Source organism: Pyxicephalus adspersus, chromosome 12 (genome assembly GCF_032062135.1).
Source record: "Pyxicephalus adspersus chromosome 12, UCB_Pads_2.0, whole genome shotgun sequence".
NCBI classification, from domain to species: domain Eukaryota; kingdom Metazoa; phylum Chordata; class Amphibia; order Anura; family Pyxicephalidae; genus Pyxicephalus; species Pyxicephalus adspersus.
Genome location: NC_092869.1, coordinates 44,193,238 through 44,208,710, shown reverse-complemented (window position 1 = coordinate 44,208,710; position 15,473 = coordinate 44,193,238).

Here is a 15,473-nt window from a genome sequence, read left to right as displayed (position 1 = left end):
AAACCATACCAATTGTTTATGACACACAGAGCTCAGAGCAAACAAAAACACCTTTTTGGGGGGGTTTTACTTTACCCCGATTATGGTGTTGCAGTACTCCGTCTTCACGTTTGACATTTACAGCACAGCTCAGCCTTCTATGATGCCGTTTGATACATTATAAATACTAATAATATTTTTTATTCTATCCTCATAGCCATTGTGTGGTCCTGAATATAGAAATAAAAAGGTGGATTTCATTGCACAGGAAGGACAGTTGAGAAGTACATAATCCTTTTATCCTCCGACTCTTTCAAACACAATTGCCTCTTCAATAAATCAATATCCATACAGACGGCAAGAGGCCTTACGGACACAAGTCATGTTCTGAGTCCGCAGTGCCTTCTGCCCGATGTTTCATATTTGGGTTTTCTGAAGTTGTAGCTTCTTCTTCGGAGTCTCTGGGGAAGGATGTGGCTGTTGTCAATACGTTCTGCCCTTGAAAGTGACCCGTTACCACCTGCTCCACACTTCAGAAACTTTGTGATAATCGTCCCATCCGAATTTGATTTGTGCGCTAGCAGAAAAGCTATTTTAACGAGGTGCACATGACGGAGGAGGACAAATGGACAGGGAGATAGTTACTGATGTGCCAGAAGACACAAACCAGACATTCACATTTGCTACTCATCTTCCAGCGACCTTGGCGGCCCTGCCATCTTACATCTTCTCTTAGATGGAGCAGAGAGGATCGTGGGAAAAGTCTAGAGTGCTCATGTTGGGTACCTAATGATGGAGAGACCTGAAATTCGGGTAAAATATTCTCCTGAATTGCAAAGTTTGCATTTTTTTCTGAGCTAGGGAACAACACAAAATATAGAGATTTCCAGCTCTGTTCTGATGACCAAATATTTCTTATTGACACAGCTTTCAGTTGACTGAGCAATGGGCAACCTTTGTAGGGTTTATATGGCTCCTCCATTCACCTCCATCCTTGTTAGTTATACACTGAGCAGGATCAACCTCTTTCTGAGTTCCTTACCAAACCGCGGGACCATTATTTTGGTGTTTTGGGTCTGATTGGGAAATTGGCGGTTTGAGTTCCTTGAGGGCAGAGCAAGGAGGAGGTGATGGAGTGGTGTGGAGAGCCATCTATGGTATGGGGTCTCCTAAATGGTATTTCGTCAGTGTGGGTAGTCATTTGTTATTATTAATAAACAGGATTTATATAGCGCCAACATATTACACAGCACTGTACATTATACTCCCCAGTGGTAACCCCAAATGTGTGGCTCGGGGTAAAAAAAACAATAGTAATTGTTTTAGTAACAGTAACAGTAATCCCGAGTCACACTCGGGGTAGGTAAAAAAAAATAAAATAAAGACTTACATGGTCCTGTCCGCGTCCCCCAGCATCCTCCTGGCTCCTGCCATCCTCTGGCCATGTCATCTTCCTCGATCTGTCCCCTGGCGCGTGCGCTGACGTTCCCCAGGAGTTCCCAGTGATGTCAGTGCGTACAGCCGTTGCTAGGGGTGCGGTGGGAATTTCAAATTATTTTGTATTGCATTCAATACAAAATAACTGTATTGAATGCAATACACTGAATTTATAAATGCGGTACATTGCGCCTAAAAGCGGTACATTGTCTTTCATGAAAATGTATTTTACAGTATAATATAATAGTATGAGTATATTAAAGTATGAAGACCAAATCATGTCAAAGTTTATTACTAATTTTATTATTTTTTTAAATTTATTATTTAATTTATTATTTTGAAACGATTTTGTGTTTCAAACTTAATTTTACCCTTCCTATAATAGACATATAAACCTGGACTGAAATGAATGTTAATGCCTTGGAGGACCTACTACCTGATAGGGGTGGTAACGTTGTAATATTTAAAGTTGCAATGTTGTAATGTTATAAGGATAATGTGATGATAATATGTGAGTATGTTTTGTAATAAATGACCGAGAGACCATTTTCACCATACCCGCCGGTGTCATTATTGGGTTAGGGGGTCTCTTAAAGGTGTTTTGCCGGTGAAGGGCTCTGACCTGCTGCAGCCATGATTTGTTCAAATCAATATATTTTTTGCCTCAAAACAAGTAACCTTGCAGAATGTATTGTTCATGTTCATTTTGGCAAAAAGCATTGGAGTCAATGAGAAGGTGAAATTCATGTGTATCTAAAGCAGCAATACCAGAACCGGCACCTTTTTATGTAGCAGCATGCACATTGTGGTGCACTGAAATGTAGGTCCATTGGCACCCACTGAGCTTTTTACCGGGCGTCATTTTAATTTTTTTTTAACCAAAAGGTGGATATACGGCACCTCTAGGATCAGAATAATGCTGAGTCTGAAAAAACATTTTGAGCCTACTGGCCCAATTCACATGGAATTCCATGGAAGTGATCCCTGTCCAGTGTTGTGATCTGCTGGTGCTGATCCGCAGCCCTTGTTCTCTTCAGCTCTTCCCTTGACATTAAAGAAAGCATTAGTGCGCAGTTTGGAAACTGAAAATATTATAGAAAGAGAGTCGCGCAGATTACATTTCTTGAAGGGGCAAATTTGTTCTGATGCACATGGACCTATGTTGGTGCTCAATTATCCCAAATCTTGTTCTTATAATGCAGAATATTCATTATTTTTTCATGCTGTATACACATAGACTGGAGAAGACAGACTATCATGGGAGAACCGGGGTGACCAAGTAAACCTATAATATTATTATTACACAGTATTTATATAGTGCCGACATATTATGCAGCGCTGTACATAGTCAGGTCACTTGCTGTCCCTCAAAGGAGCTCACAATCTAATGTTCCTACCATAGTAATATGTTCTTATTATAGTCTAAGGTCAATTTTGGGGGGAAGCCAATTAACATAGCCATATTTTTGGAACATGCAAGGAAACTGGAGTACCCGGAGGAAATCCAAACAAACACAGGGAGAACCTGCAAACTCCATGCAGATAATGTCCTGGTTGGGACTCAAACCTGGGACCCAGCGCTGCAAAAGCCAGAGTGCTAACCACTGAGCCACCGTGCTGCCCAACCTGTAACGGTCCACGATTGAAAATTTTTACAAACTAATAGGAAATGATTTTTAAGAAATCTATTCCAAGTTTGCTCAATCACCCCGGTGACCCATGATAGTCTATCTTCGTCAGTCTTGGAGAGCTTTTACAAACCAGATCCTTTGTGTCATCTGGCATATGACTGTTCTGATATTTTATAAGGTCCTATTGTTAAAGTAAATCTAATCCCTAAATGGAATGCATTTCATTTGCTAAAGCTCCCTGTATCATAAACAGTCTGATGTGAAGGTGTCACAATGCAGGAGCACAATTCAGAACAGTTGTCACCCCATTACAGGAAGAACTAGAACAAAGCTCACCAGAGATTATTATAATGAAAGCTGCAGTTTTGCAAAAAGATTGAAAAGATTTTTGAAATGGCAATAATATGTTAATTCTTCCATGGGATTCCAGGGACTCCCTGCATGGAGACTTTTTCAGCTGGAAGTAACAAACTTTAGAATAAGTAACAGATTTATTTGCTTTTATTGGGAAAGATGCTTTGTTTTACATCAATGATTTTGTTATTTCTGCACCAAGTATCTCAAAGCTGTGATTCTCACAAACAGCAAATTAATTTATAGGGCCCTTCAAGAGAAAATTCAGATGTATAAATTATATTGTCCTCCAGAGATAGGAGTGAATGTTATAAATATTTGTTCTCTATGACCTGAACTTTGTCTGATCCGGCCAGTAAATGAATTATTAATAATATTATTAAACATAACGTATTTATATAGCGCCAACATAGTACGTAGTGCTGTACATGAAATAGGGGTTGCAAATGACAGACAGATACAGACAATGACACAGGAGGAGGAGAGGACCCTGCCCCGAAGAGCTTACAATCTAGGAGGTGGGGGAATTACCACACAATAGATGGGGGATATGGAATGGTGGGGGAGAAGTGAGAATTTAGGAGACAGAAGAAGATGGGTAGATGAGGTTGAAGCGTTGGGTTTTAAGGGTTCTTTTCAATGTGACCATGCAAGGGATTCGGGGCAGCTCTAGGAAAGTCTTGGAGCTGTGCAAGTGATGAGGTTATGAGTGAGGAAACAATTGCATGCCGGTGAGGTCTTTCAATACCCCCTTGTAAACCAGTTTAGGTGGAGAAAATGTGAATTCACCCAATTTTGTCCAGTTCCCCCAAGGATATCAGAAGGTGAATCTGGTCACCAAAAAATTTTTAATCACAATGATTGTGCATGTTTAGAGAAATATCTCAGTCGCCTCATTTCATGAGTCAATGTTTACCCCAAAACACCCAACCTCTGAGGATGTATTTGGTTGGTGAGATGTTATCATTTTTGTAAAACACATTAAAGTCAACGGGAAGGGGAAATTAAAGTGTATCCAAAGCAAGGCAATGTACAGAAAAAAAAAAACAGAGCTGCAACTTTTTTTAAGCAGAGCGTTATGTGCGGTGCATGATGGTGTGCTGTAGTGCAGGTCCATTGGCTCCAACAGATCTGTCCACTGGGGTATCATTCGTAATGAATGTGCAAGGTACGGTGTAATGTATTTTGGTGGTTTTATCAAACATTATCACAAATGTAAAGTGGCCTAAATTAAAAATAAACCAAATGACCTTAAGGATTTGTGTACAGGCAGCTGTAACGGGATTGTTGAACGGTCTTTCATCCACCTATCTACCACTGCCCCATATTTTTATTATAGAACAGTGGTGAATGGCTGGTGTTCATGATACATCCTGGTGGATTTAGTTAACAGTGGCTAAGGAGGGTCCAGGTCCCTACTACATTTGCACACTTTGTACCTTCCTATGTCCGACCCTGCTGCAAACATTTGCGATAGCTCAAAGCCAACAGTGGACGTAATCAACAGAGGGCCCCTGTGCAGAACTAACTTGGTGGCCCCTATCAAACTGACTTGAGGGCCCCTGTTGGCACAGGATGATTCGAGTCCAATGGCACACTTTGCATCTCCCTATGTCTGACCCTGCCACAAACATTTGCGATAGATCATAGCCAACAGTGGACGTAGCCAACAGAGGCCTCCCATGCAGAACTAACTTGAGGGCCCCTGTTGGCACAGGAGGGTTCGGGTCCAATGACACACTTTGCATCTCCCTATGTCCGACCCTGCCGCAAACATTTGCAGTAGATCATAGCCAACAGTTGGCCCCTGTACAGAACTAACTTGGTGACCCCTGTCAAACTGACTTGGGGGCCCCTGTTGGCTAAGGAGGGTCCAGGTCCCTCCTGCAGTGGCACACTTTGTACCTCCCTATGTCTGACCCTGCCACAAACATTTGCGGTAGATGATAGCCAACTGTGGGCCCCTATAGAACTAACTAAGCAGCGTTTACCTGAAAAATTGCTTATGTTTTTCAACCGCCTGTTAACCGATGTAATTGGAGGCAGTTGAGTTTGTGTGTGGTTTCAGGTACACCTAAAGCTTGTGTTGACCCTAACATCCCAAATTAAAACTTGAAAAACTTAAAAGAAAAGTTAGATAGTTGATGGCATGGTTGCTGATTATAATCTGATAATATTATAATTGAAATCTTTTTCCCCAAATCCTCAGCTCATCCCTGGTATTAGGAAGTTGGTGGAATTGTCTTCCTTGTACAGGTAGTTAAGATTCGGCGGAGATCTCTGCTTGTTCTGTGGGTGGATGGGGCTCCGGAGAGAGTTGCTCTGTTTGGCACATATAAATTATAGCGATGATTGCCAGCTCTTGAGATAAAACTAGGGAATAGCGGCTTTAATACGAGCCAGATGTTTCAGGCGGGATCACATTTCTCATGGCTTGCTCTGATCTCTCCTGAAACCTTTGCAGAATTAATCCCCTCTTAATATTTCACTGCATTATTGGCCCGGGCTCTGCTTCCATCTGCACGCGGGTACAATGCGAATATACAGACGGTAAACCTGGGGATTACGCCCGCTGCCAAACTTAATTATTAATCATAAAGAAAAGTGTCTTTCGCTTTGTTACTTGTTTCCTTGTGGAAGGAAAACTCGTTTTCTTTGTGTGAAGCTGGATGAAAAAAAAATATCGAGTTTGAACTTGTAATCCTTCAGGTGTTTAACTCTTTTAGAGCAAATTCCTGGCCCATGGAATTTTATCTCTCCGCTCTTGTGGTTTAGTTTGACATTTGTTACCGGTGTAAGAAGGAAGATGAATGGCTGTGATATCACAGGGCGGTGAATATCCCAGGACCCCTCATTTTACAGTAGAAAACCTCTTCTCCACCCTGACCCTGTGCACTTTATGGCATATCTCCCATTTTAACAAAAGCATTTTATTTTAACATTGCAATTACTGATCAACATTATTATCCAGTATTTATTTAGCACCAACATATTACGCAGCGCTGTACAAAGTCCATAGTCGTGTCACTAGCTGTCCCTCAAAGAAGCTCACAATCTAATGTCCCTACCATAGTCATATGTCATTACTAGTCTAAGGTGAATTTCGGGGGGAAGCCAATTACCCTAACTGCATGTTTTTGGGATGAAACCTGGAGTACCCGGAGGAAGCCCACACAAACACAGGGAGATCCTGCAAACTCCATGCAGATAGTGTCTTGGCTGGGATCCGAACCTGGGACCCAGCGCTGCAAAGAGTGCTAACCACTGAGCCACCGTGCTGCCCTAACATCTGCAAACGCAAACATTTAGTGTTGAGATGAGCTGATAAACAAGTACGACCTAAAAATAAATACAGATACCCTAAACCAATAATCCCACCCCGTCCATCCTTTCCCCGGTACTGCGGACCCATATGCCTTCCAATTAGCCATTTTCATTTGGTTATATATGGCATGCTCCTCGTGATTGGCTGCAGCTGGTTATCTCAGCACAGTACAGTCAATCAGTATTTCCCCGGTGAGTTTTTCTTATTATTAATTGGAAGATATAGTGGAAGTGCAGAGTAGAGCAAAGGCTAAATCAAATATTTGCAAAATGCATCTAAAAGATACAACGTGGCAGGCAGGAATGTAAACATTCAGCTCGCCTTCTTTCCCCAGAGTCCGCTGCGCCAAACACTTTCATACTGCGATGATGAGTGACAGCTGAAGAGAAGAGAGGAAGAAGGAGCAATGTCATCAGAAGAGAGAGATGGCAGATGCTCATTATCCAAAACCCGCCACTTTCCCTCTCTTCTCTCCTTTCTGCTATCAATCAGCAATCTGCAACTTCACACCAGTATGTTCACAATGGGGCTGATTTACCAAAAGAGAAAACTCTGAAATATTTTTTTTTCCTGCACATGATTGGATGATTGAAGTGAACACAGCTTTATCTTATTCGCTAAGAAACTTTCACTGCTCCTTGTGTGTATCAGCCCCCATGTCTCCAGTTGCTGGGAACATATGTAGAGCAAGGACTGGGACAAGACCGGACTGGTCGAATGTCCATGATGGATTGTGCCTATGGCAGCTGAATATATGAGCCCATCATGTAGTGGAAGCCATGCCGCCGTAGTTCAGCTGATGTAATGTGTTCTGCTAAATGTCCGCCCTGGATCACAGAGTAATTTGGGGAGGCCAGCAGTCACAGACTGCAGCACTGAATGGAAGCCTCAACTGCTCCTCTGAAGATATAATAAGCTGCAATTTTAGTTCTATCCAGGGACTAATTTGTTATTGTTATCTATAATCTTCTACCTGGATTAAGGCTTCCATATCCATTGTAAACCTTCCATGAAGCACAAAAATTGGGTGATAGAAAGACCTCTGAATGGCACCTGTGCGGTACATGTCCCTCATGGCCTCATTATTTGTCTTTAAGAAGTAAAAATGTCCAGAAGAAACAATCCCCAATAGATTTCAATAGCACTTACCTTTACGTTGGGTGTTCATCAAACTTTAGGTAGCATTTGCTTAAACCTTGGAAATATAAATCCTCTTCACTGGTCTAATTTTGAAAGCTATGGACCTGTTTTAGGTACACCGGGTGCATCGGGCTGCATTGGGTAATGGTGACCAACACAGTCCCAACTCAAGAACAGGACAATTTGTCCTATAGCTTTGGTTCACACCAATGCATTGCCAAAAAAATGATAGGACATGCTTCATTATTCCGCATCATTATGACACATTAACACACATGGCAACATGCTACAGCACAAAGAAATTAAAGGAACCTTCCATGCAGCTCTACCTATTTCTATACCAAATTTGAGGTGATATTTGCCCATCGGAGATGGTTTCCTCTAATGCAAACCCTATCCAAATAGCTGAAAAAGATGATGGCTGCAGTCGGACTTTTATACATTGAAAGGTATAAAATTATAATTTTTTTTTTAATAAGGAACAATGCCATAAAACAATCTTGAATAGGGTTTCTTGGCTGGTCAGCATATCAGATCTTTTGGTCTGTGTTTCTACATGTCATGGCGTCAGCGGGCCCAGTTGTGTTTATATGTAAGCAGAATCTCCGTGGCTGGGGAGTGTGGTGCGATTGCACTCTTCTGAATGGGACTTCTTGTATCTCATCCCCCCCCCCCCCCCCGTCCTGACAGACGTTGATGTCTTGTTGACACATTGGAGGGGCTGCACGATTTGCAGGATTTGTCTCCACTTGCCCAGATGAAAATATCTTCCTGTTCTGTAATTGTCTTCATTACTTATGGAATATTCTTCCTTTTTTCTTGCTCTTGGCTCCCAACCTTGGCCATCTGGGAACTCTGTGTATGCCAAAAATGGGACTTCATACATCAGAGGAGTGAAAGGTCATTTTGTACAGTGGCCAGAAGCAATGATGATCTTGACAGAGAAGTCAGGAGAGGATCCATGTATTGGGGGGATCACCCAACAGATTATTCTATTATGGAGGTTTCTTTATTCTACCTGTAAGGTGATCACAGAATCTGTTCATTCGACTTTCCCAAATATTGGGAGTTTTGTTAGTTCGGTGGACATTACTCATGTACAAAAATGAACTGAATTTGATGTGTAAACTCATCCTAATAGAAGTTATCCAAATAGATGCAACTAGAAATCAGCAAAATGTAGATGGAGCTTCCCCTTCTCTGGCTTCCAGGGAACAGGGTTGAATTTGAATAATTTGTCCCGATGAAGACATTTGGCCATGTGTTAATTTGCAATTTTCCAGGGATGAAGGGGCATGTGGAGCAAAAAGCACTTTAAAAGGGGTAACAAATGTCACCCCTGTCTCCTGCACCCCTGTTAGCTCTAATTGGATAATCTGTTATCTTTTTTTCCAATAAAGTTCTTGTGCTCACCTTTTTTGTGTTTTGTGCAGCTGATCCCCAAAGCTTCCTTGCTGCTACTTTGTGTCTATGTGCACCCTAGCAATGGCTGCATGGCCTTACTCAGGGACGGTTTCAGAATTGTGACAACACCCGACCAAGTCTATATAACGGCCCTGATTTATTAAAACTCTAAAACTGGAGAGAATGCACTTTCATCATGTGAAGCTGGTGATCCAGCATATCTGGAATGTATCTGGTCCAGGATTGAAGACATTTGCTAACAAATAGCACATGGCTTTTATTTCAGGTTTGTTGGACCCAGCTTCACTGATGAAAGTGTATCCTCTACAGCCTTGGAGATATTTAACAAATCCATTGGGAGATTTGCATGTAGCTTATTCATGGTTGCAATAGATTGAAGGGCACAGGTTGCCTTCCATTGGCACTGGATGGACGGATAACAGAATTTTGTCTCATAGAACACCATATATGAAGAGGAGTCACCCTGCTCACTCCATGGGTGGCATACATTCTGCTTATGAGATTGTCCTTCACCTCCGGCAGACAGTCCCGGGTCCCAGGCCTAGTGCGGCTCTGCTGACCGCATGTTTTATAGCTGTATTTTCCCATAACATCCCCCCAGTATAAATCAGTCTACATCAAAGCAGCCGGTATGACACCATGGAGGCTCAAAGTCAAGGAAATATTTCTTCTAAACTTTAATGGTGACTCAGAGGGGTCACCGACTGAACCTGAACAAAGCTGAAGCTCCCAGATAAGAAGGTCAGAACTGGATTTATTGCTTCAGATCTGCATGGAGGACATATCTCAAGCAACCTCAGTTGTGAAATAATTCACAGTCACATGTCCTTGTAAATTGTTTATTATTATTAAAAGAAAAGGACAATTCTAGAAAAAGAATACAGACAGAAAATACATTGATGGGAACTGTTCTACCTGTGGAAGGACTTGAGTGGTGGCTGAGCTTCAGAAGGGTGACAACACAAAGCCTATGGTTCTACAAACTGTGTCACTGCCCGCTCCCTACCGATGACACCATATGAATGATATTATAGCAGAATGTCTGTGAAATGGTCCTCCATGGAGCCAGTCTTCCTAGCAACCAATTTATAGACATTTTCTAATTTAAAATAAGACGTTTCTGATATGTTATAGAATACGTGCAGAGGTGAGACTTGACCATGGGCATCTAGCTCAGAAATGGCTCCATCTGATAGTTGTCTGGTAATAAAAGGCATCAAGTCACCGCGCTCTTACAAACAACAAATTATCAGCCTCTATTATAATATCAGTGCGAGCTACTGTGTCACCTGCATGGAATGTTCTGTACGGACGCTTCCTGATAATTACAGCCTGAGCTCCTAATGACTCTGCGATATTTAACCCTGTAAGCAAAAATCAAGAAAATAGTGCTGCCGCGAGGGGAATTCCTAATTCCTGCAAATGTAACTAGCGCCATTTGCAAACCAATCGGATGATCAATCAATCAATTCATCATCCCCGTATTTGTAGGCTTTTGTGATTTATTTCCATTGCATTTTGGATCAATGTAATCATTGGTTTCAATCAATCCATTTGAGTAATTACTGTGTAGCGTCCATTTGTTCAATATTTGATCGGTAATATTATCAACTGTGACACAATAAAGTGTTTTATACCTTAAAGCAGAACTAAAGCGAAAAAAAAAAAATCACACTTACCTTTAATCATGAATATCCCTCAATGGTGCTGTATTTTTCCTTGATCCGGCCCATGCCATCCTGGAATTTTCCTTCGTTCCAGCCCTGAGGAAGTGCCGGGTGCCGCCATCTTCAGTCTTCTTCTTTCTTCTCCTTGCTACACCACCCAATCTTGCTTTGCACATGCATGGGATCGGCATCTCTTTCCCATTAGTGAAGTAAATGCCCCTTTGGGGATGCGCAGGGGAAGCAACCTAGAGCCACCTCGGATGCATGACATAGGTATCCCGAGTGGCTCTGCAATCCCATTCAATCTTTTTAATGGTGTTCCACTTTAAAAAAAACAGATTCAGATTTTTACTTTATATAAAAGGATTGTCTTCCCTTTTATGTAAAGTAAACATAAGTTTGGGTCCGCTTTATTACAAGAGATAGAAATTGCAAAATCAATCATCTTATCGACTGAAAATGATGGCTTCTGATTGGAGTTGCATAGTAGAATGGCCGCCATATTGATAATTGGATAAAAAAGCAGATCCAGTCATCAACATCAAAGAGCTAATTATTGCAATCTCCAAGAAAGATATGTGACCGGTTACATTACCAGTGATAACTGAACAATGCTGAGGGTTAGAATTGATTGATTACAGATTCATCACGTGGCGGATGGTGACTGAAACTCTGCAATGTAAGTCCCTCATCTCTGAGCAGCTTTCACCTGAAACAAATACCAGGAGCAGGGCCGATAAACACTAAGGCAATGCCTGGGGGGCATCTGGAGTTCAGAGCGAGTTGAAAGTTCCTCTCTAGGTTTTTAATAAATGTGAGGTTGTTTCTGTGAAAATTTGCTTCTATTTGTGAGGTCAGGTGTAGATGTTGGATGAGAAGACCTAGCTCACCATTCCAATTCATCCCAAAGGTGATCAGTAGGGTTGAGGTCAGGGCACTGTGCAGGACACTCGAGTTCCTCCACACCAAACTGGTGATCCCATGTCTTTATGGAGCTGGCTTTGTACCTTGGGGCACAGTCATGGGGGAACAGAAAAGGGTCCAAAACTGTTACCACAAGGCTGGAAGAGCACAATTGTCTGCAATGTCTTTGTATAATGGAGTGTTGGGGTGATTATTAGCCCCTCTGTCTGTGATCAGGCACGGCCTCTCCTGGTTTGCATGCACTGTGACAAATAATTGGAAGTAATGTTGTTTGTATTGTTTGTGAGGAGCATAGGCATGTTATGTCATTTGTTAATCATTTGTTGGTGTTTAAGAACAGGAAAAGCAGCAATTCATTACACAACTCCTCCTACAACCTGTTAGCCCAGTGAGTCGGATCCCAGCTATGACATCACCGGCTTCAATCACAGGTTACACTGCCAGCTATGACACAGGACGAAGGGAAAATTAGACCTTTCCTTTGCTAAAAGTGGACCCATCATGGCTTCATGTAAAAGGCAGCTTGCTAAGTAACATGTCAGGGAAACTTCCAAGAATTTATTACTTCTTCCAAAGTACTCCTTCTGAAAATTCTCTCTAGAAAGTCGGAGCCAATCTTTTTCAAACATCATCCAATCGTCACCATGTATGACATCCTCTAATTTAGGGGTGTCAAACTCAAATACACAAGGGCCAAAATAAAAACTTAGACCAAGTCAGGGACCATTTTATTGAGAAAGTTTACTACTTCATTCATAACTAACAGAAACAAACCCCTCTACACACACTTTAGGATTGAAAAGACTAATTTCTATCTATCTATGCAGGCTGTGTGTTGTTCATCCTTCCACATCACAAGTTTGTCTGACACTATATATTACATTATGCAGTCTTCAATGGATTGAAACAAACACAATGCCCCTGGTAGTCAGGCACCATGTGATCATTGCCTAGGCTTTGTGTCACATGATGGGTGTACAGGAATAATGTCTATGAATTGCATGTATTGAAAATGATGATGTGAAGGTGGTAACGAGGGAGGGCGGGCCAGATGTACTTCATTTTCGGAATTCTTAGGGGGCCAAATAAAAAGCTTGAGGGCCAGATTTGGCCCGCGGGCCAAGGCTTGACGCCTCTGCTCTAATTCTTCCACTTTACCATCTTGGCGTTTGCAATTCCCAACTTACTTTCTCAATTTACAGGCTATAAGTACCTGGCCCAAATCCAATCCCCAAATTTTAACTATCTCCCAGAGTTTTGGGATGGTATCCTGAAAATCAAAATCCTTACCTTTCCTACCCATCCAGAAACTTTCACACTTGTTGATCAACACACGGTTGATCTTAGAACCCAAGGCCTTTGTGGTTCAGTGCCCCTTAGACTACCATCTGCACCTCATCTATTCCAGAGATAATCACAGATACGTCATCGGCATAGGCGACTACTCTCAATGGGGGATATGCCCAAAGGAACCCCACACAGAGGTCAACTCCCTGGACTTCCAATGAAGGGGTCAACTATGAACATGTATCGTAAGGGACTCACTGGGCATCCCTGCCATATGCCCGAGCTACCAGTCTAGCCATTCACAAGTGGGAAGCTTTCTGCCCCCTTATAGAGGACTTTTAGCCAATCAAAATTTAGGTTGTAAGCAGTATCTGCCAAGCAGTAGCCGGAGATATTAATGATTCACCCGATCAAAGGGTTTCAGCTTATCCAATGCCAGCAGATATATCCTCCAGTCAGCAGCTCCGCATCTCTCCAAATCCTCCAGCTAGCACCATGCTGGCCCACCTCATCCTTTGTGATTGGGTAAATCCACAGCAGAATGCGAAACATTTCCAAACCTGCCATGGATTTTATAAAACAGCCCATTTATTATCGATTAGAGGTTTTCTACCCAAGAGATCTGCATAATATATTCCGACTAGATCCAGGATCCCTGCTCCGGACGTAATCAGGGAACTTGTATTGTCAGTCAGACCCACAGACATAACTGCTGAGCCATGCAATTCTGGTAAGGGTTAGAGTGTCAGCTCCTGTGTACAGAGACTGATGTGGCGTTCTATAGGGAACATATTAGCACTGTATATAAAATACATTTACAACATAATGAATTATAATGTAAAACAAACAATATTCTGGTGATTGAGGATCATTGGACCATTTTGGCACCACTTGCTCCTCTTTATGAATATGAATGCCGAGGGTATAAAACTATTTCATGATCTGTTTAGCATCATTACCGTTTAAGTATAAAATAGAATCATTTTGCATAGGGAAACCAACTAGAATTTCTGCCTTAATAGTAGTGATCTGTGAATGGTTGCTCTGGCTTGTTTCGCCACATCCCATTGGTCCGTATACCGCTGCCTTGGATTTATCCGGGTACATTTCCTTATAATAAAACAATTTGTATCTCATGGATCGTAGTTTGTAGAATCAGATGTGTCTATCAAGCAGCAAACTTTGTAGCACATTTATTGGTAGTAATCCAGCTCACCGCAGACAATGTCCAATATTAAAGGCACTGATACTCCCCACCATGAATCCGGCTATATTTAGGGAGATGAAATGGTCTTTCTATTCTTGGTGTTGCCTCATTTCCATATATATTAACACCAGAGTGTCGGATGAGATGGGATTTAAACATCATCATCATCTTACCTGACCCTGCCTCTCTGCTAATAGATAGAGAGATTGTGTATTAAAGCTTGTTAAACCATTGGAATTTACACCCCCCCCCCCCCCCCCCCCCCCCCCACTACACCCCCCCTACTCCTCCCCCCTCCCCCCCCCCCCCCCCCCCCCCATCCCCGACAAGCCGTGAGAAATGAAATTTCACAGCATTCCACTTAGTTACAGAAAATAGAATAAAACTGCGCTTATCCTGAACTGCAGCCACAAAATGGGTCCAAGATTCATTTTATTTCCCAGTCTAATAAACAAGTTTAATCTGCACCCCACCAAGCTGATTTCCCTGCGTGTCATGAGGGATGTGCAATAATAACTATTATGTACTATAATCCTCTATGAATTATAATGTTATAATCGTACACCCCAGACAAGATCACTTTATTGTCAGGTGTGAAGGAGACCCGCGCAACCTATTCAGATCAAAGATTTCATCTCTTTCTTCAATTCTTCAATGGATTGTTATATTTTCGACGCGTTTTGCAGCTTTGACCGCTTCCTCAGGAAACAAAATTCTCTGAATTTAAACACAACGTTCAAATGATTTGTTGAGTGAATATATAAATAAGAAAGTAATGTGCAAACTTACACATATAGTTCTAGCATAAACTAAAAATACTATTTTGGTATTTTCTGTAGAATCTTATGGAGGAATTGAGATCTTTCTAAGTGTTTATGTTATAACAGTTTAATGCTGAGTGTCATTTATCTGAGTGTTTGTCTTGTTCGGGGACAGATTACAACTCAGCCTGTTATTCTTCCCTTGACCTGCGTTGTGCGGCTCTCCACGCCGCTGTCTGCACTAACAGATGGTCCGGAGCTCGACAGATAGGCCGACGTTTTATTCTTTCATCTTTTCTATCAGCACACATTTCCTGCTGCCTGCATCTCCCTCTG